The following is a 23,087-nucleotide window of genomic DNA, read 5'->3' as shown; positions in this document are numbered from 1 at the left end:
CACTTGAGAAGAAATTGTATTCTGTAGTTTTTGGATGGAAGGTCTTATAAATATCAATTAAGTCGAGATGGTCTAATGTGTGATTTAAAGCTTGTGTGTCCTTATTTATTTTCTGTTTGGATGATCTGTCTGTTGTTGTAAGTGGGGTGTTAAAGTCTCCTACTATTATTGTGTTACTGTCGATGTCCCCTTTTATGGCTGTTATCATTTGCCTTATGTTTTGAGGTGCTCCTATGTTGCGTGCATAGATATTTACAATTGTTATATGTTCTTCTTGGATGGATCCCTTGATCATTATGTAGTGTCCTTCCTTGTCTCTTTTAATAGTCTTTACTTTCAAGTCTAATTTGTCTGATATGAGTATTGCTACTCCAGCTTTCTTTTCGTTTCCATTTGCATGGAGTATCTTTTTCCATTCCCTTACTTTCAGTCTATATATGTCCCTTGGTCTAAAGTGGGTTTCTTGTAGGCAGCATATACAAGGGTCTTGTTTTTGTATCCATTCAGCCAGTCTGTGTCTTTTGGTTGGAGCATTTAATCCATTTACATTTAAAGTGATTATTGACATGTATGTTCCAATTACCATTTTCTTAATTGTTTTGGGTTTGTTTTTGTAGGTCATTTCATTCTCTTTTTTTTCCTGTTTAGAAAAGTTCCTTTAGCAATTATTGTAAGGTTGGTTTGGTGGTGCTGAATTCTCTTAACTTTTGCTTGTCTGTCAAGCTTTTGATTTCTCCGTCGAATCTGAATGAGATTATTGCTGAGTAGAGTATTCTTGGCTGTAGGTTTTTCTTTCTTAGGACTTTCAATATATTCTGCCATTCCCTTCTGGCTTGCAGAGTTTCTGTAGAAAGATCAGCTGTTATCCTTATGGGTTTTCCCTTATATGTTATTTGCTGCTTTTCTCTTGCTGCTTTTAATATTTTTTTGTGTGTTTAATTTTTGTTAGTTTGATTAATACATGCCTTGGTATATTTCTCCTTGGGTTTATTCTGTATAGGACTCTCTGCGCTTCTTGGACTTGATTAATTATTTCCTTTCCCATGCTGGGGAAGTTTTCCACTATAACCTCTTCAAATATTTTCTCAGACCCTTTATTTTTTTCTTCTTCTTCTGGGATGCCTATGATTCGAATGTTGGTGCGCTTAATGTTGTCACCAAGATCTCTGAGACTGTCTTCCATTCTTTTTATTCTTTTTTCTTTTTTGTGCTCTGTGGCAGTTATTTCCCCCCATTCTATCTTCTAATTCACTTATTCATTCTTCTGCCTCAGTTATTCTGCTGTTTATACCATCTAGAGTATTTTTAATTTTAGTTATTTTGTTATCTAGTACTGTTTGTTTGCTCTTTAGTTCTTCTGATTCCTTTTTAACTGTTTCTTGTATTTTCTCTATTTTGTTATCGGGATTTTTGGATCATCTTTACTATCTTAACTCTGAATTCTTTTTCAGGCAATTTTCCTGTTTCCTCTTCATTTATTTGTTCTTGTGTATTTTTACCTTGTTCCTTCATCTGTGGCATATTTTTTTGTAGTCTCATTCCCCCCCCCCCCCACTTTGGATGGGTGGAATTGTGTTCCTGCTGGGTCTTGGTGTTAAGTTGAGAACCTCTGGGAGACCTCACGGTAAAGGATATTTCCTGGGAAGTGGGTTTCCCTGTTAGTCCAATGTTTTGGACTCAGAGCTCCCACCTCAGGAGCACAGGCCTGGCACTGGGCTTGTGTATCAAGATCCCACAAGCTGTGTGGAGCAGGGAAAACGAAGAAAAAACAAAAAACAAAAAAGGTAGGAGAACAGGAGAACAATAGCAAGCTAAAAAATACAGTAGTAGGAAACTAACAGATGTGTTAGAAAAAAAAATGATGGAGCAACAACTGGATCGTAAAACAATTGCAATATCCTAAGTGAGGGGGTGGGAAGAAAAAAAAGAAAAAAAAAAAAAAAGCCAGAAAAGGCCTTGGCTGTGGGGACGAGGCTTAGACAAGGGTGGGGGTGGGTGGGGGGATGTTAGGCAGTGGGCCGAGCCTACCCTTAGAGAAGACCCTGGGCATGGTGGGGAATGGGGCTTAGGTCCAATGAGGTAGAGGGGCCCAGAAATGCCTCTGGTCCTGGGAGCAAAGGACCAGGTCAAGGTACCCAGCAGGCTCCCTGGGCCCAAGTTGGTGGGAAAGATGCAAGCACTTCCCCTAGTCCTCCAGTCTCGGAGGGCCCCTCCCCCTTGGGTTCTCTTATTTCCTACCCCCTCTCTCCTATTCCCCTAGAACGCTTACAGCTGCAGGGGACACTGAAAGGCAGGAGACCAGACTCTGATGCTCAACAGGCTTCCCAGGGCCAACTGGGCTAGGGTAATGCCTGCCGCACTTTCTCAGATCTCCCAGTCTTGTAGGGTCCCTGTCTGCCTCTCTTCCTCTCCCCTGCCCCTCACTCTCCTAGGTTCTAAGCAGCTGGAGGGGGCCCGGAGAATGAAGGACCAGGTTGGGGAGCCCAATTGGCCTCCCTGGCCAAGAGAGCAGGCGAAATGCCCTCCAGCCTCCCCTGTCCCCCAATCTCAAAGCTCCCACCCCCTCCTGCCTGCCTCTCCACCTCCTCGCCCCTCCTCCCTCCTTCCATACCCCGCAGGACCCAGGTAGCCCGGAGGGGGCCTGGGAGGGTAGAGGACCCCGCTGGGGAGCCCAGCAGGCCCCCAAGCCAGGGAGCTTAGCAGGCCCTCTGGCCTCCTGGGTGGGAGAAACCCAATCACGGTTTCCCCGATCTCCCCAGCCCCCAGCAGTCCCTCTAGGCAGGAACCTCTCCCCTCTTCCAGCCAAACCCCAGGGGTGCTGGTCCAGTCAGGCTTCCCTTTCCCCACCCCCCTGACTTCCCCCAGGTCCTAACTGGTTGCTGCGGGGTTCCTGCGGTCTGCTTGGGCCTCAGGTCCCCCACTGGCCTCCGGTAACTTCTATTTGTGGGGAGGTGCGATCTCCGCGTCTTCCCATGCCGCCATCTTGACTCCATCCCACCCCCCCATTTCTGTTGTTAAGACCTTGTTGAACATAATGAGGAGAGGGCCTTTGTATTGGATAGTTCTAGAAAAAATGATTTCTTTATGAGTTGTAGTCCTAAAACAATGTATACTACTTTGGAAGCTACCCTTAGAAGAAGGAACAGCTTGTCCCTACTGGCACCATAGTGAATCTGCATTTAAATTTCATTGGATTTTGTCAGATTTATCCCACTGTGCATTTTTTTTCCTACACTATTTCTGGATGAAATTTCACTTCTTCTTCCTGACCCTGAAAGAGGGGGAAAATATATCAAACCATTCTTAAGGAACACACTCTCAAGCTTAATTTCTTTGTAGATGCAGTTTGTTCGACTGAGGTTTTAACTTGAGATACATTTAATTTTTGTTTATATATCTATAAATACGTCTCCAACACACCGTATCAGTCACAGCAGAAGAACAATAAAAGAGATGAAGTTTTGGAAACGTGGCTGTGGTCAGGTGTATACTTAAGACGTGAACAGTGTCATGATGATGAAAACTCTTCCTTAATTTCTGGGAGCACCTCATGGTCCACAATTGGAGATGCACTTTCAAAACACCCTAATGATGAACCTTTCGAGTTTATTTAAGAGAGAGAAGGAAAAACCAAACAGGGTGCAGAGCTTTCTGACTCCCTTGGTGTTGTCCCCGGAACGTTGACTTTGCAGAGCACAGTTTGGGAAATGCTATTTGAAAATATTAATCTCCTTAATTTTATTTTCCGTCTTAAAAAGATAAATAATTTGTTTTTAATGTGCCAGCCTTTTTTTAGTTATGTAAATTATCAGTAACTTCTAGTTAAAAACAGCAAGTTCACAATCATAGTAATGCAACTTTCCTGTCTTACTTACGATAATAGTTGTGGTCAAATCATGTTTCAGCAAAAACGGAGCCCTGTCTGTCTCTAAAGTCCTGAGTTTTGGCACTGAATGTTTTTATTTAGCCAAGACACTAAATCTGTGGGTAAAAAAATCACTACTTTGGCTAGAGTCACAGCTTCTTTTGAATTCAAAAGAGCCTGATGTTCTAGTATATACTTCAAACGTAGTTTTAAAGATTAACCTTGCTCAGACAAGTAGGTTTCATGCCTTTTTTTTCCAATTTAGTCTAATTTTTGGAAGTACAGTAAATTTTAATTAGCTCTCATTAAGTTTTAAAAATGATCATTCAGCACAATCATTATTGGTGAAATAAAGGTTTACTGAGCTAGTTGATAGGGCCAATTGGCTTTTAGGAATGATTTTGAAAAATGTTTTATCATGAGATTAGTTTTCAGTGGGGTAGTTGTTCTCAGTGGGGTAGGTGAGCCTTATTAGAATCACTTATGCAACTTTTTCAAGGTATATATCTCTAAACACATGGATTCCACCTCCCCCCGGCCCCCAAAACACAGTGTCTGTGTGTCTGTCTCTCTCTCACACACGCACTTTTTGACAAGCGGGGGAATGTTGCGAGGCATGATTCTATGGACAAAAGCATCCCGAGTGATTCTGATCTTAACCCTAACTCATTCATCCTAAACTGTGCTGCACATTGCAGTCACCTGGGGATCTTTAAAAACAATCCTGATGCACAAATCATACCCAATGCCAGTTAAATCAGAACATTCTGAAGCAGAAGCCAGGCAGTTTTTAAAGCTTCTCAGGTGATCCCAGTGTGCAGCCGAGCTTGGGAGCCACTGTCTGGTTTGAGGGTAGGAGAAAGAGAACTGCTTCTGATAATTGGTGGGACCTTGGGTAAGCCAGTTTTAAGCCTTGGTTCCCTTATCTGTAAAATGAGTTGTTTAATTAAATGTCATCTAAGGGTCAGTGGTCCTTTCATCATATAACTTCTAGTTCTGTGATTTTAAAATCAATTGGAAGATGAAACTTTGAAGCACTAGAGAAGTATCCATCTTTGATGCTCACAGTGTTACAGGTCTTTATACAAGTGCTAAGATTCTATGGACCTACTTACAAAATTCAGATTTGCCTTCCCTCAATTATTTTGAGTTTCATTTTAGACACTGAGAACAAAGGGAAACATATAACTTAACCAGAGAACCCCTTTGTTGCCTCATACACAACATCTGTGAATAACTTAGAAATATAGGAACCTAAAGAGTATCTGAGGACTTTTATCTATCTGTTCATTAATACTTTAAGTAATTTGGAAATACCTGTCAGTGGTAGTATATTGTGTTGTAGTATGCTGCATTATTAGCACTGCTTATTCCAGGGTAGCTAGACCTAGCATCAATTTTGTGGCTGTAAAATTTTGCTATTAAAATTTCTAATAATTAGGTAAAAGTGATTTTAAATCATTTTATTTGGTATAGAGCACTTTTATTATTTACTTTTAGGGAAATAATGGAAAATGGATGGGTAGGTGGATAGTGAACTCAATCAACTGAGATGCAGGGCCTAACAAAAAAGCCACACACGCACACACCAACTACTGTATGGCTTGAACTAAGCATGTGTATAGATAAATATAGCTTGTACAGGACGAAAGTTTCTGTGGGTAGAAGGACAAATGACAGGGGAAATATGTAATAATTTATATATTATAATAACCAAAACACGTCTTCTAACAGCATATCTGGCAGTTTGGGTCTCCTAATTTTGCTAAAAGCCGAAAAACCTAAAACCAGAGGGAAAGCACCCATGGAGTACTGTTCTGAATTAAAGGATGTCAGGGCCACTGGACATCTGGAAGGTCTTCCCTCCCCGCCCACCCCTTTCCAAAATGTCTTCAGGCCTAATATGATAAAAATCAATTATTACAATATATTTTTTCCCTCCACAGTGTGATCTTAGCAATATATTACCACATAAAGAACAGGTGAGCTCTTTTAAAACCTATCGTGTTATTCCAGCTAATTAATTTACAAGGTATCATGTTTAGTGTTAGGTGATAACTGTAGACATTATTGGAGTAAGCTTTTATTATTAGAATGCTTTTAATATAATATTGAAGAGAGTCTTTTATTTTTATCTCAAGACTTAATTCTTAAGTTAGTGGGTATCTCAGAGTATTTGTTTATGTGGGTTATATTGATATTTACTATATTAGAAATTGAAATTGAGAATTAAAAAATTAAATCCATTGTATGTTAAAACCACGTTTTCCTTAGCACTATTGAAAATTTGAGCTAGATAACGCTTTGTTGTGGGGGGTCATCCTGTGCATTGTAGGGTATTTAGCAGCACACCTGGCCTCTGCTCACTAGATGCCAGGAGCGCCTTCTTCTTTCCTCCACATGACAACAACCAGAACTCTCCAGCCATGGCCAGAAGTCCCCTGGGGGATGAAATCACCCCTGATTGGGAACCCCAGTGTTTAAAATACGTCATTTTTTAAACGGTTTTCCGCAACACAAAAGTTGAGAGAAGAGTATCTCATTGTTAATAGAAGACAGCTAATTCTTACATCTACTCTGTCTTCGGGCATTTGTTTTGAAGAAACAATATGAAGAAGATCCAGCCTCATGCAGATATATAGTTGGGAAAAGGTGTATTTTTAAAGCCTTCGGATAATTTGGTATATTCTTTGATACTGTACTGAAAGTCCACATGTGCTAGTTTCTTAAATTAGTTAAAATGGAATTCTAAATCATATCAATGAACTTGTAGTAAATACTATGTTAAATTAATACCCATGGAACTGTCATGCATAGAGTGGATCTTTTTACCGGTACATGATTTTATATTATTATATATCGGTCATTTGGAAAGTATAGGTTCACATTTCTTTAGACAATGTCCAAAACTCACTTTTGTTAGTATCACCACCAGTCTTACCAGAAAAGTCTTTAAATATTGAGAAGTTGTCAAGCTCACAGTAGATCAAGCTCACAATAGGAGTTACAAGTTTTCCAAAAATCCTGATATTTTTAGCTTGATGGCTTGAATTTTATCATTAGCAACAAATACGTTAGAGTTATTTTCCTTGAAGTAACAGGCTCACTTTGTTCATTTTTGGAAGAATGACTGTCAGTTGTATATTCAAATAAAGATGGTGTTCTATGAAAAAAATGGTTCAAATAAAGATGGTGTTCTATGAAAAAAGTGACTTACCACTAAGTCACAAATTCTTTTCCTTAACATAACCGTATTTCAGTAAGTACAAGTGCTTAATGCATACTTTCCACTGACTCAGAATATTAAAAAGAAGGATCAAGGTTTAAGAACAGTATTAATTTTTATTATTTTATCAGGGATGTTCTCAAGTAAAGCAGATTTTTTTTTAACTGCAAGTAGCTGTGAATAATTGAATGACTTCTAATTGAGTTTGGTACCACAGTTCAGAAACCAGCAGTTTTACCCACTTTTGCTTTTATGCAGTCACAGCAAATGTCAAACAATGTAAAGGCAGGTAATGTCTTAGTATTCTTATAAAAACAGTTTTGACATCTTGGGCTTCCTGAAGAGGGGATGGGGAGAATCCCAGAGCCCTGCAGACCACATTTGGAGAACTGCTGTGTAAATTATGAGCATAGTGTATTAGTGTGGTGAAATGTTAAATAAAAAGCCTGGTCTCTTTTAAAATAAAAAGACAATTACATTTTTAACTCAAACTATTTAAGAGAGACAAGAAGAAATAGACAGTAAGAATATAATATAAAGAAAGAGAAAAAATGGAAAAAACTGAATTTCATATTCACATTCATTGAAGTTAGAAGACTATTGCCCACCACCACTGCTTTATAAAAAGTTCTTGTATTGATATATTTCAGTGTGAGGTTAGAGGAATGGAAATATATTGGTTTGCTAGCATTGCCTGTTAGGGAGGGTTAGTGCTTGTGAAGGCAGCTCTGGCTGGTTGTTGTAGAAAAGGTTTCAGAGTTTGATGTGCTGAATAAAAATAGGTCAGGAAACCTTTCTAAGGGCAGAATCCAGGACAAGAATTTATAAAAAATGATTTGCTTTGTCAAAGGTTAAGCTTCCTCTACTCCTCTCTCTACTCCTAGGAGATATGTTACTAAGATAGTAACTCCTGAATTAACTTTTTAAATGCATATTCTTATTTTATAGAGATGCAAATAGATCCCTGGATATTTTTGATGAGAGATCACATCCACTCACAGTAAGTGTCAGTTTTATTGAAGTATTTTTCTCTTACAGTTGTTTATTTCATGCTGGTTTGCTTTGAAATTAGTTACTAGAAGAAAATTACTCCCTCCAGCTCGAGGTCAAAATCATCTTCCTCTTAAGTTTTCTTCCCAACCCCATGTTGTGTCTAGTCATTTTACCAAAGGCATGTTGTATAAGGGGTGTGATGGATAAGAGCTGAGTTGTGCTTTGTATGATTAGTGAGCAGATAAGTAAACATACCCAAGTAACAGAAGATGTATGTTTTTGAAGGATGATTTTCCATAACATCAAAGAATGTAAATATTTGTAAATAAACCTAACAAATGTGGTAAGACCTCTAAGAAGAAAATTAGAAAACTGCTTAAATTTTAAACCAATTAAAATGACGAAGTTTTAAAATTCACTTCTTCAGGTGCTCTGTGGCCACATGTGGCTCATGTGGCTGGTGACTGCTGTATAGGACAGAACATTCTTAGAGCCTTATGGTTACAGGACCCTGGAAGTGTTTTTTTCAAAGTTGATTGCAGCAAAGTATGATGACATATGGTGATCAGCAAGACTTTTGAACCTATAAATAATTTACATTTGGTTAGAATTCTGTGGGGAGAAAGATGGAAATATGTAAATTTTCTGAGGTTGCGCCTGTGTTTTTCTTTAGTGAATGGTGGTGAGTATTAAATCACTGTAGTGTTGTAGGATCCCATTGTTTATATTTAAAAGACTCCAAGACATGTCACCCAACCAAAATTAATTTAAGGGGCACGTGGGCCCAAATGTGAAGACTGCTACCTTAAGGGTACTTTTAAGTATTTTTCTTCAGTGGATGCTTATATTGCATTTTTTCTTCTTTTAGCAAGAAAAGCTTCCAGAGGAATACTTTAAGCATGATCCTGAACATAAATTCATTTACAGATTTGTTTGCACTCTGTTTAGAGCTGCACAACTAACTGCTGAGTATGCAATAATAACTTTGGTAAGATACGTTTTCTTTCATAAAGCATCTGTAGAAATTTCTGTCTTGTACACAAGGTGTGGTCCTGTTTTTAAAGTGAAAGTAGGTTCCTGAAAGGTTGGTCAGAACTTTACTAAGAGAAACCTATCAAAAGAAAGTAAAATATACACATTTGAGCTTAATAGTCATTATGATTTAAAATGTTGCCATTGCTCTTCTTATCACAAAACAATTGCTGTTAAAGGCAGCAGGAGAGAGTTCTGGTTTCTCCTTCCACATCTCAGGGCACACATGCACACACAGTGCACACACGTACACACAGACAAGGCGTGCAGTGGTGGTCGGATGGGGGCGATGACTCATCTGGTCCCCAGGCAGAAACGGACTCAGTGTAGTTCTAAGCTGAGTCCCAGGCTGTATTACCTAGACAGTCTGATGTATAGCTGACTGAGAACTACTGCCCTCAGTTCTCTGTTCTTGGATGATGGTGTTAACCATCCCCGCTGTCCTCTTGTGCCTGCATGTGGAGTTGCCCAGGATTAGGGTGCGAGCAGTACTTGGAAAGGCTTTACTCTAGTTAGCCTGCTAAACTGCAGTTGCGTGAGGACCTTTGTGTCATCCATACTGAATTCCTACAGTAAGATTTGATCATTTGAATAATAAATCATATTCAAGTGAGAGGTAGTTGGGATCCTTTTACTTACTCCTCCCTATAGCACACCTGTACGGGAAAGTCAGCTGCATGGTCCGGAGGGAAGGAATAGTTAGGCCACTGCCCGCTTCTGTCCAGGCAGAATCTAGCAGAGGAGGCTTGTCCTTTTGAAAAGAGACCCCTCAGTGGACACTGGATCAGACACAGGCCTTTCCGTGGAGCTCCAGGCCACTTGGAGTGCTTAGCACATGCTTGAGAGAGGCAGCAGTGGTGCTTGCATGTGGAGAGCCAGGAAATGCAGGGAGGAGAGCATCTGGGGCTGGAAGAGGGGCATTTCTTTGTAGACATGTTGAGTGTGATGTACCTGTGAGACAGCAGAGTGGCAACGTGTAGTGATCATTCGACTGTATGGGACTGGAGCATGAATCTTAGCTAGAGGGAGGGCATTAAGTAGAGCTGTTCAAATGCAGAGAAAGAATGTAAAATAAAAAGTGGGTAGAAGATCTGTAGGGACTGTTAGCACTTAAGGGCAAGTTCCCAGAGGAGTGGCTAGAGTGGTAGGAAACCCAGGAGGGAATCATAAGAGACGCCAGGAGAGGTTCAGGAAGGAGAGTGTGGTCCAAGTGCTAGTTGCTGCCAAGGAGTTGTTCATGTCATAAATACCCCCTAATACCGACTCTGTCCCTATTCTAAGTGCTGGGGATGGAGGAGAGAACAGGTTGAATAAAATTCTTGCCTTTATGGAGCAAGTGTGGAAGACAATAAGTTTTTGTGTTTGTTTTTAATTTTTTAATTTTATTTATTTTTTTGGCTGCGTTGGGTGTTTGTTGCTGTGTGCGGGCTTTCTCTCATTGCGGCGAGCCGGAGGGCTCCTCTTTGTTGTGGTGTGCAGGCTTCTCATTGCAGTGGCTTCTCTTGTTGCAGGAGCACGGGCTCTAGGTGCACGGGCTTCAGTGGTTGCAGCATGTGGGCTCAGTAGTTGTGGCTTGTGGGCTCTAGAGCTCAGGCTTAGTAGTTGTGGCTCATGGGCTTAGTTGCCCCGCAGCATGTGGGATCCTCCCAGACCAGGGATCAAACCCATGTCCCCTGCATTGGCAGGTGGATTCTTAACCACTGCGTCACCAGGGAAGTCGTGCTCAGGTTTTTTGAGTTTTGTTGTTGTTGTTGTTTTAATTTTTATTGGAGTATAGTTGATTTACAATGTAGTGTTCGTTTCAGGTATACAGCAAAGTATAAGTATCTTTTTTAATGAGTATTTTTAAAAATGAATATTTCAAGTAGTTGTAAAAATCAGGAAGAGAAAGCAAGGTAAAGGAATAAAGTGATTAGAGGGGCTTACTGGAAAGATCAGGAAGAGCCTCTTTAAAGAGGTAACGTTTGAACCTGGGACCTGGCCGAACCGAGGAAGAGCAGGAGCGCCGGCGTTACAGGCAGCAGGGACAAGTGCAAGGCTCTGAGACAGGAACATGTCCTGTGTGTTCAAGGAACAGCAAGGTGGCCGTTGCGATCAGAGTGGGGAATGAGGGAAAGAACATAGCTGGTGAGGTCGCTGGACAATGCCATACCGCACAGGGCCTTGTAACTTACAGGCCACGCCAAGAAGTTATTTGTTTGATGGGAAAACTCTGGCAGATCTTGAGCAGGCACATGAAGTACACTTAATTTAAGAGGCTCTCCTGCCTGCTCTGGGGAGAAGAGACTGTAGTCTGTTGAGAGTCAGAGCGGAGGCAGAGAAGTCCGGAGGCAGCGGCAGTAACACGAGTCAGCAGTGACAAATGTTGGGTTGGCCAAGAAGTTGATTTGGGTTTTTCCATAACATCGTAGGGAAAAACCCAGACGAACTTCTTGGCCAACCCAGGAGAAGAGAAAAGTGGTCTGGTTACCAGGGAAGGTAGACACAACAAGAATCTCCAACAGATTGGAGCAAGAGAACTCAAATGGAGGTTTTTGGTCCCAGCAGCTAGGTGTGTGGCAGTGTCTTTCAGTTGTGAGGGAAGGCCTGGGCTGGGCAGCGTTGGGATGAAGAGCCCTGTGCAGACACCAGTGACCGTGGCAAGAGTAGTTTCAGTAGAGCCACGGCGGCAGGGGATGGACGACAGTGGGCTAAGGAGAGGAGGCGATGAGGAGCCATTGTCAGGGCGTTTCCTGAGGACAGATTCTAGGGGTCGTGGGGCATAGGCTGGGAACAGGTAAGTGTTCACAGTGGAGGAAATCTCTGACAGAGAGGAAGAAATTGTTCAAAAAGTTAATTGTGGGAACAGTGTTCTGCAGAAGTGAGATGGAATCAACTTCATTCATAGAAGAGTTGGCTTTAGTGAAAAGAAATCTCACTTCCACTGAGACAGGAGGGCAAGTGGTATAAATGAGTGTGGGCACATACCAGGTTTGCCAGTACAGGTGAGGGGAAATTGAGAGATTGCCAATGTCCTTTTAAGTGTCTCTAATTAGTCCCGTAGAGAATTGAACCTTGTTAGGGAGATTCATTTTTAGGGTACTGGAGAGTGCTGAGTTCTCTGGGGAATGGGAGCAGAATTTCACTCAGAACATACACATATAATCTCAATATCCATGTCTGAAAACACAGTTGAGTTTGGAGAGCATTGGCAAATCTGAGCTGTCAATCTGATAACCTTCAGATAGTTAAACATACACTTTAAAATTGGATTTTTTCTTTTTGTGAAATGGCGAATACACTCTTATGCAGAGGTGACCACAAATCACAGCTTACCTCTCTCATCTTTACTCAGCTGTTAACTTCGTCCATTTCTTTGTAGAATAGACATTTGATACATGTAAAAGAAATCATGACATTCACTCGCAAACTGCCTGGCAGGTTTAGAGGGGCCTCAGGGATACAAACACGGGCAGCTCTTTCCGCCTTAAAACCAAACGAATTGAATAAGCTGCAGATTATGTAAGACAGAAGTGAATTATTAAATGATAATGGAGATGTGAAAAATAGGGGATATGAAAAAGACTATCCTTTGTATGCATGTGCGTTTCTTAAAAAGGTATTGAATGTGGGAATGCTCGACAGTTAGAAAGCCCCTCTGTACTGCCTGTCCTGCTGTGCCACACAGCAGCCACTGGGAGGCTCTCTTGACCACCAGTTTTTATCTTCAAGTTCATGCCATAAAAGGACTCGTTACTCTGAAGAGGAGATAAAGACATGCTCAGTCTTACCAGAGTTTTACATACTCAAGCGTTATGTAAAATTGCCATGTAACCATCACCAGGTATGGTAGGTACATTGCACATGCAGGCACTCAGGCATTTACTGAACAGTTGAAATCCATGCTGGGCTGTATGTGCTGCCCTTTACAAGTGGGGAGGTAGTAACACAATGCCTTTCTTTCAAATGCCCTTTGTCCGTTCATTCATGTGACCAAAATTGGGTTGGCAATTCCCATGGGCAGAGTAGAAATATCAGACCACCAGAAATACCTGACTCACAACTGTGACTTGGCTTCTGGCCTTGGCTGGCCAAGCAAAGTCTGTAGAAGCTAAGAATAAAAGGCATGTCAGAAATAGATGAAATCTGTCATTCCTAACAATTCTTATCACAGCACTTAAACTGAACAAAAATCAAAGGCCAGTGCTCTACTTTTTGCAGGTTTACTTAGAAAGGCTTTTAACTTATGCTGAGATCGACATTTGCCCCACTAACTGGAAAAGAATTGTTTTGGGAGCCATTCTTCTTGCCTCCAGCGTTTGGGACCATTAGGCTGTATGGAATGTGGACGACTGCCAGATCCTCAAGGACATTACAGTTGAGGACATGTGAGTTTGTAAGGTTATGGTGAACTTTCTATTTTCCAATACCTCATTTGCTCCCATACAGTTTACATTTTAAGAAATGTTACATTTTAAGAAAGGTTATATTGTGCAGAGAGCTGAAATAGGCATAAAACTACAGACTTCTTCCTGTCCAGCTGTAGTATAGCAATTCGTATTTCCCATCATTAATTGGTAGGTCTTGATATGTTATTGCTGTAATATTCTGCTTGATAAATTGAAATTATTTTTCCAGTGGTTTTTGCCGGACATTTTACAAGCTCACTACAGAACAACACGGTATAGTAAATAACTTCACGGCTTTCTTAAAGCTGTCTACCAGGTTCAGACCATTTTTAAGGGGCACACATCTGGCCTCTGAAGTAAGTGGCCACCGTTAAGGTCTTAGGGCTCTAGACTACTGCGATGTTATAACTTCAGCCTGAGTCACACATTGTATATTTGCTTTTTCCTCCTTTTTATCTGAGGTTTTGTTGTTATAGAAACCATGACGTACAGATAGCCACGTATAAAGGTTTCAGATCCCTGTGTTCCTGTCTCCTCCCCTATTTAGGAGTATTGCCCATGTTTAGAAATAGGTCTGCTGAGTTAGGAAACTCTGATCTCTCAGACCGGGAAGCATCACCCAGGCCTCACCCAGGGCACTCAGCAACCGCAGCAGCACTTTGTGGGACCTTGAGTTAACTAGGCAGGTGCTCCTCACAGATGGAATGCTGACATGGGCATGAAACACCAGGCTTCCAATCTGGCTGCGGTGAAGGGCCCCAAGGGTGGGAGGCAGGATGAGCCAGAGAGGTATTTCTAGCAGACTCTTGAAGTGCTCACTTGACAGTGAAAATGTCTTTGTGGGTGGCGTGTAGGAAAATGTGAAAGGACACGTCTGGATTATATTGAACAGAAGAGGCCGATCAAGATCATGGCAGGCAGTGGCCAGAGTTTGCTTTTGTACCTTTGTACCTTACTCTAGATAATTCAGAATTACCAAAGTGCATATTTAAAACTGAAGCGAGGAAACTTGTGACGAAGTGAAGGGACCAGTGATTGTTGGGATGGTAGCTGTCAAAGTGGCTTTTGGTGAAAATGTCCACGTTGGTGATAATGTAAACTAAGTAGTCATGGGGATATTGCTGGTAGCCATTGTAGTAAACAGTGTGATGGCGGATAATGGCTTTGAAATGAATAGAAGTCCTTTTGGAAGTTGCAAAAACTAAAGTGACTTTGACCATCAGTATCATCAGTCTTTAAACTGGTCCCTTGAAGGAAGGAAAATTTGCAATCATAAACACCAACCCTGCCGTCATGGCAGCTGAAATTTTCTGAGAACCTGCCACTAAGCGGACCGGTGCTCTGGTTCCAGTTATAACATCAGAGAACATGCAGGGCAATGTGTGGGTGTTCATAGATGTGAGCCCAGGAGCCTAGGTGGCAGTGTCTAGCTGCAGGAAGAAACATTTTAAGCAGCACTTTTCTGTGTAGAACGGAGAATCACCAGGAGTTATGTTTATAATAGGCTGCTTTTGTTTACGATCTTTGGAAATTGGAAAGCATTACCACAGAGTGTTTAATACACATTTGTTTCATCCCTCTGCTGTTGACTACTGTTTGTAATGGTCTCATTTTGAGTCAAAATTGAAAAATTGGTGTCTAACAGCTTTTCTCTAAAACTTTCTAACATTTATGTGTCTTATTAAAATATATTTCCCTTCAAAAGACTAAGTTAAACTGAGCAGCTGCTGTTCAGAAAATTTGCTGCACCTGTAAATGGTCTGCTCTTCAGCCATCTAGCCATTTAAAAAACAACAAAAAACACAAGAAGGTGCATATTCTGTAGGCATAAAGCTTTTCTTCAGTGATTAAGGCTCTATTAATAGACATGTTAATCCTATGAAGTACTGTATTTCCAGACAATTAAAATGTATCAGTGGAGAAAATATAAAAGGGATAGTGAAGTGCATTTATTCCTGTAGTAAATGAAGTCCCGATTAGCTGATTATCAAAACATTATCTGATTTACATTTCTATAGACTTACGGCCATAACAACAGGAAGTTAATTTTGGAAGTAGGTTCCGTTAGGTTTAAAGTTCAACAAATGAGAAACCTCATTTCTGCTCATACTCTGCTCTCCATACAGGAGAACATCAAGCATTTATTGACTTATCCAATAGATAAAATATTAACAGTTTAAAACCCAGACACCAAATATATTGTAAAATAAGCCACTCTCATGTTTGGGTATTTACCATTCTTATATAATTAACTCTCTAAATTTAGTGATTGCTGTGAAAATGGTAAGATTTACTCTAATTTTATGTTTATTTACTTAAACATTTGGCAAGCAAATGGCTGTATATGGTATGTAGCAAAGGCTTGCTGCCAGCACTCTACTTTCCCACTTCACTGAATTCGCCCTCTGCGGGCATGTGCGCATTCTGTCCAGGCAGGGGGCTGCGGGGCTGAGCATCTGGGTCTGCTCTGTCAGAGGTCATATCATAAAGTGGGTTTAGTCCAGCCAAGACAGCTATCTTTAAGCTTACTGCCTTCTAAAGCTTAGAAAGTACATCCTGTCCTGTCATAGTGACAACTTCTCACCCTAGTAAGGTTAAGGTGAACAGAAACTTGCATTAGGCCCTTTGACACAGCCCCATGCACTGGAGCAGGGGGAAGGGATTCCCCTTCTCATCGAATGTAGCTTATTTATTTATTTATTTGAGATGAATCCTTGTTGCCTCAAGAGTTCTCCCCCCTCAGAGTTAATAGCAGTGGCTTTCGATGGATCCATTTGTTGCCGTGGTGATGTGCCCACTCCTTTTGTTGGTGCGTATCTACTTCAATAAGCCCCTTCCTGTTACCGGCCTGGTGAAAATGTCTGCAGGTTCTTCAGAGCTAATAAACCACATACATCATTCCTTTCATCTGATCACTGTAGCGGGGCCTTGTGAGTGAGCGTGGAGCATGAATCGTACAGCTGCACTCATGGAACTCCGAAGAATAAGCCCCCGAGTCAGCAGCACGAGAGCATAAGAGGGCCGTAACCTCTTCCCCCTTGTCCCAAACTCAAAGTGCTGGGGTGCAGAAAGGACCACAGATAGCTGTACCTTGTTTGAACATTAGTGTATTAATCCAGCTGGGTAGCCATTATTTGTTTCAAAACAGTATTTAGAGCCATCCTCGTAGCTCAGAATGATATTTTTGAAAATAGCCCAGTTGACTAAAATTGTCCTGTGTTGGTTTTATCTTCTCTTCCCCCAGGAATGAGATGGAAAAGCACTTTCTGGAGCTACTTCAGTTTAATATTAATGTTCCTACCAGTGTTTATGTCAAATACTGCTTTGACCTCCGCTCCTTAGCGGATGACAACAACCTGAGCTTTCTGTTCGCTCCTCTCAGCAAAGAGCGGGCGCAGAACCTAGAGGTGAGGAGAGCTCACTGGGGTTTTCTGTCAGCCACCAGAGCCAGCGTCTGTGGCCAAATTGTATTGAGCAGTGATTAGGAAAATGGAAAGCTGTTAAATTAACAGTTTGAAGAGCTTATTAACCCTGGCATCATATTTCCTGTGGTTTATACAGGGATCTCACATTATTTAAAAAAAAAAAAAAGTAGATATCTCTTCTTTAACCATAATTCAGAATATTTTCAGTTAGATTTAATCTGTTTTAGTGGTTTTCCATCTGAACCTCTACACTTACATATAACCATACATGAATAATTTACAGTTTTATCCCTTATCATAGGTATATACATAATCTACTTAGCACTCTTAACTGTCTTTTACTCAGCTTGCAGTTTGTGTGTGTGTGTGTGTGTGTGTATCACAGTTCAGTCCCATGAGTTTATTAGACAAAGATTCAGTGGCTAACCTGAGAGACCTATACTTGGAAGGTATAATGTGGGTTCAGATACTGGATGTAGAAAGTACTTAAGTTTTTAATGGAAATGGTAATGTACATGGGACAAAGTAATTTATGGCTTATGATTTTTGGTGGGCATACAGCAAAATTCACAACTGAAATGAACACATTTAAAATTGACACTCTCTGTGGTACCTTGGTGGTACTTTAGAGTAAGATGTTTTTCTATCATAATTTACATGCAAGTGAAATAGCGCCTTTTAGTGCTTCAATCATGAGACCTCTCCTGCCTTCAGCACACACCTACCTCATTAAAATTTTCTCAGAGTATGTAATTACTGATGAAGATTGAATAGAAGTTGAATAACTGAGTAAACACTGATTCAGCCCAAGTGTATGTTCTTTATGTTTAAGGATCAAGCGTGTAGGTAACAGATGATACTGCTATTAGGAGCCTATCTTTGGGAACCTAATTTTTCAATAACCCTTAAGTTCCCCTTTACCCCAGCAATCTAATCATAGCCCTTAAAGGATATAACCTTAGGGAATTGGCTGTTAGTGTAGATATCAGCTATCCAAAGTAGCAGTAACTATGAACTATCTAAAAGAATGTAGATGTGTGGCTTATCAATGATGCCTTTTTTTTTAAAGGTTGGAACATTTTTTCCCCCCTAATCGTACCTGTGTTCTGTGTGACTTTCCTAGGCCATTTCCAGATTGTGTGATGACGAATACAAAGACTTGGGCAGAGCTGCTGTAAGAAGGTCCTTGAGCTTTGATCATTTCATTGGTATTCAGTGCTCCAACGCCATCCTCTCTTAAGGAAGAAGTGAGGGGTTGTAACATCATAAACCCCTCGCAACAAGGACTGGAGAAATATCACCTCTCCTGTTCAGAAACCAGCAGTTAGTATTTTCACCTAAAAGAAAGACATTGAATTCAAGAGACTCATGGACAGCAAGGATTATGCTCATAGCAAAGAACGGGACCTTGTCAATGCAACACACTCTTCTGTCCTTTTTAATGGAAACAGAGTTACAGAAACCACTCTAAAGCTAAAAGCGCCCAACCCACACACAGTTGTTTGCTTACTCTATAGGCCAATAGCTCTGAACTATGTGAGGTTTTTTTAATTACCAGTTTAAATTTTTAGACTTTAAAGACACTATATAAGATTTACGTTTTCCCTGCTTTTCTTGCCCCACTCCCCCATATTGCTGCATATTCCTTTAGAATCAGTGCAGTATTACCAGTAAAACATGGGACTCCTAACAACTCATAAAGCCACTTAGAAACAGACTGTTGTGGCATTGTTCGGTTTGAAGGATTCTTCCTCCCTACTACATCATTGAAGCTGCTAGTCAGTATTGGCAATCGATTTAAACCAAAAAGCTGCTGAATAACACTCGTCATTCAAATTCTTTGCAAGCACTACTTCTTAGCATTCTTAGCGTGTTTGGGATCATAAGCAGAGAAAGTATGTTATCATCTACTTCTGTTGAGTCCGTGCTGCATTTCTTTTTGACTATAATGGTGCTTCTCATTTTCTGATGATTTTCCTCTTTGTTAAATACTTGTATGAAAGGATATTTTCATAATCCCAGCCAACATGGCAGTCCAGTAATTAGCAAGCAGGTAATAAAATAGGTGTCCCAAAAGTCTTAGTGCAATTTTAAGCTTTAATATAAGTGTGCTTGACACTGCAGGACACTGTTGCAGAAGTATAAATGCTACAGGCTGGCAAAACATCATTTGAAAGTTTACTTGAATGTCTTCTGAACTCATTTAGTTTTGTAAATTTTAAACATTAAGCTTTTAATTTTAATTTTTTGTTTCAGCCCCTCTTGAAGATAGCAAACAATGGGCCGAAACAGAAAATTAAAATTAAGAGCTTAGTATTTAAAATTTACAAAACTTAAATGAGTTTAGAAGACATTCAATTAAACTTTCAAATGATGTTTTGTAAGTCTGTAACATTTATACATCTACAAGTATCAAAGCTTAAAATTGCACTAGGACTTCAGGGGATACTTTATATCTTCATAGACCTGCCCCTCCTCTTTTTAAAATAATCCTTTGCAAGGCTGGGCTGTTAACCTGCTTGATCACCTAAGTTTTTTTCTTCTTCTTCTAGATTTGGTAAAGGAATTATGAACAACAGTGTTAATACACATGTAATAAATTGAAAGGAATTGGACCCTAATAGTAGTGATAGGAAAGTAAGTGCTGTAAAACAGCTTTTCTATCCTGTGTGTTAATAACCTGGCTGTAGGTGTCTCACTTCAAGTTCTGCTATTTTTAAGAGGAAACATATAAACCTTAGGAACCCTTACCTCAGGCTTTAAAAGGCAGGGAGATCCAGTAATCAGTCTTTTAGGAGATTGGTAATGATGTCACCTAAACTTGAAATATTAAAAAGAAAGAAGGAAAGAAAGAAGGAAGGAAGAAAAGAAAGAAAGAAAGAAAGGAAGGAAGAAAGAAAGAAAGAAGAAAGAAAGATTAGTGTTCTCAACTATGTGAAATCTTTTTCTGCCTATCTTCTCAAATACAGTCCTAGGAATTTTGCCTGTAAACAGAGCATTTCTGGGCCAGAAATACTTTCTCTCTTTATAGCAAGGCTTCACATTATATTGAGTGCTGCAGGTTCCATCACTTTTAAAGGACAGAAACCTAAATGATAAATAATGGTGTATAAAATACTACAGTCTACCACCTCAAAAAATATTGTTTATGGACTTTGGAGCTTGGAAACTAAAGTATTGATTGCAGTTTTATTTTGAAAAGAATGCTACAATTTATGTGGTTTTTCTTCGTCGTGTTTATATTAAAAGAAAAGCTAATAAACTATTTTAATTAAAATATATTGGCTACTGAGTTTGTAACACTTCTCACTATTCACATAACATTACGACTCTGCCTAACTCAGATGTTTTCAATCAGCTCTGATAGTTGGCTTTAAAGCACTTTCAAACTAACCATTCGTAAGTTGTTTTGATCCTTGCCTTTAGTTAAGATGTAGTCATTTATTTCTTTGGCTTATGCTGTTTTCAACCTGAAGATAATTTAGACCACTGAAAATCACTGGCTACAGTGCTCAGTGGCAGAGTGCATTAGATGGCATTTTCAATTGTTTTTGTGCCAAGAGGGAAAAGCAGGGAGAAGTAAAAGTAGGTAGAATAGAGAGAGAAAGGAATTACAGGAATACTGTAGAATCAGAACGTGAGTTATTTGAGGATTTCAAGCAATGGAACAGAAAAGAAAATGGAAGCACAGGAAGTAGTAGAATTGTGGTTGCTGTAAAGAGGGTGACTTTTAAATAAGCCACATAATATTACTTTAAAATGCTATTTCCACTTACCTTTCCGTTAGAAATATACCAACTCTCTATAAGGTTCTTTAAGGCTCTAGCCACTGCGCTTGAGCAATATTCCATTAGTCCTAATAGTATTGCTGTGTTTTCATCCACCTGAATTCACTACCTAAGGTCAGATCTTTAACTTTGTTCTTGATAAGTTTTTTTTTTCTTTAAGCTCTTTATTGGAATATAATTGCTTTACACTCTTGTACCAGCTTTTGAGGTACACCAAAGTGAATCAGCTGTATTTATACATATATCCCCTCCCTCCTGCTCTCCCTGTCCTGGCCCTCTAAGGCATCACCCATCATCGAGTTGATCTCCCTTTCTTATACAGCAACTTCCCACTATTTACCTGTTTTACAGTTGGTAGTGTACATATGTCTATGCTACTCTCTCACTTCGTCCCAGCTTCCCTTTCGCCCCCCCACCCCCCAACCCCGTGTCCTCCATTCCATTCTCTGCGTCTGCATCCTTATCCTTGCCCTGTGGATCAGTTGTTGATTGGGAGAAATGGTATGATTTAGTACAGAAGGGAAAAAAAATCTACCACCAATCACTGATAGTTTGCATCATGTAATATGCCAGTTACTAAGCAGAAATGCCGACATATCTTGAGTGGTCGAAGGTTAAAAAGAAATGAGTAGGAACATTGGACACAACTGTAGCTTCAAGAATAAGTTGCTAGAATAAGGAGAATCACTAAAAAATTGCTCTTCTCTTTCAGCTTTAATTCTGAGGCAATACAGCCATTTTGATAAATGGGAAATTGAGTCAACAAGGTAAAACTTTGAACATCACTGAAAGTAGGTTCTCTGACAAATATGGTGGGGCATGGAAACTAGTTACTAGTTGGGTGGCAACTACGGCAGCTTTTTCACGATTTTATACCTAGGAAGGGTTTGTTCCCTAAAGTAGTAAGACTATAATAAAAGAATATCTGACTACCTCAACTCAGATTTTGTTTTGTTTTGTTTTTGTTTTTCTGTTGGAATACTGACATCAGTGCAACTTTAACTCTGGTATACTGTGAACTGAACTTCATTCTTTACAAGGAAAAGACAAAGGTTTGAAATGTATGTTTGAACCAAATGAAATTGCCATTTTTGTACGTTAAATTCACATGGTTCACCCTAAGACAACTGCTTATTATGGCCCAGTGTTTATGGCTAAGGAATTTTTTCCATCCTGTATCAGATTCCATCATGACATAGTTCTTTCACATTTACTCCTCGTGTACCCTGTATGCTCATTATTGAAATCCAACAGCTCTAATTCCTAGTTTTAGAACAGTTCAAGTTTCATTTCTCAGTTTCGTTTTCCCATTCTATAAAATATACCATTCCTGATTTTGGGAAAAAAATGCTGAAGCAAGTATTTACTGGAAAACAATTCACCCTGTATTCAGGTTATGCGGTGTTTTTGGAAATGTTTCCTACAGCATGTAGGTTAGCTAAAATCTTTCATCACCCAAGCCTTCTCTCTAAGCACATGTAAAATGACTGCATGTTCCCTCACCCAGAAGCCACATTCCTGGGTATAGAGCTACTTGGTAAAGCACTCGACAGCTGGCAGAGGCTCTCCCAGGTAAGTGCTGGTTCCTATGCAGAATCTGTAGATTATACCCAGCAACTATCAAGTTAAAGAGTAGACCACCTAAAATCTTAACTGTTTGCCACTTACCAACCTGGCCAGCCTGACTCTGTGCCAGCAAGAATACAAAAGATCTAGGAGTGCTTCAGCGAAGCCAGGTCCCTTGTACGCAGGTGCGGTCTGTTTGGCTTCTGAGGCAATTTCCACTAGTCTATTTTAAATGGGTTTGACAGATTACAAGTACTTAATGTGAAACAGATTTTAAGTATACCAGTTTATGGTTTAGGATCTCTAGGGTGCAGAAAGAACTAGGAAAATTGAAACTATAGAAATTAAGAGGAATCCAGAGTTAAATGAAAAGCAGTTCATGTTCTTTAAAAACAGGAACAAGTTAGGTGATTGTTGTAACTGCTGTGAAGGGAGCTAAGTAAGTTGAATGTGATTAGACAAATTCAGCGACAGCCTCAGAACCTAAGGTCCTCAAGAATGTGTTGATTATCTACTTCAAGACCTCAAATTATTCTGCTAGCTTTTTCTTAAAACATCTATTCCTTCATCTTACCATTCTCAATTCTACTAACCTTTACTTCTAGCTCCCCAGATGGTGGCCCCGTATCTCCTCACTGTGGGAACTGACTCATCCAAAGGCAGAGCTTCTGTGTTTTGTCCACCGCCCACTGCCCTCTCTCAACAAGGTCACATCAGCTTCACCTTTTGCCTTTCTGCTAGTGTCCAATGTGGCAATGCTTGATGTCAGTTACTACTGTAACCCATTTCCAAAACATTATCACC

General features: G+C 40.1%; 1 pseudogene; it reads left to right on the top strand.

Annotated features, from left to right (window-relative positions):
* The window catches only part of LOC130851920 (cyclin-Y-like protein 1), a 39,745-nt pseudogene extending 20,627 nt beyond the window's left edge, over positions 1 to 19,118 (top strand).
* The last annotated feature ends 3,969 nt before the right edge of the window (positions 19,119 to 23,087 follow it).

The sequence above is a fragment of the Hippopotamus amphibius genome, chromosome 4, assembly GCF_030028045.1.
Source record: "Hippopotamus amphibius kiboko isolate mHipAmp2 chromosome 4, mHipAmp2.hap2, whole genome shotgun sequence".
Taxonomy (NCBI): Eukaryota; Metazoa; Chordata; class Mammalia; order Artiodactyla; family Hippopotamidae; genus Hippopotamus; species Hippopotamus amphibius.
Note: the sequence above shows the minus strand (reverse complement) of the source record. Positions and strands in the feature narration are given on the sequence as shown.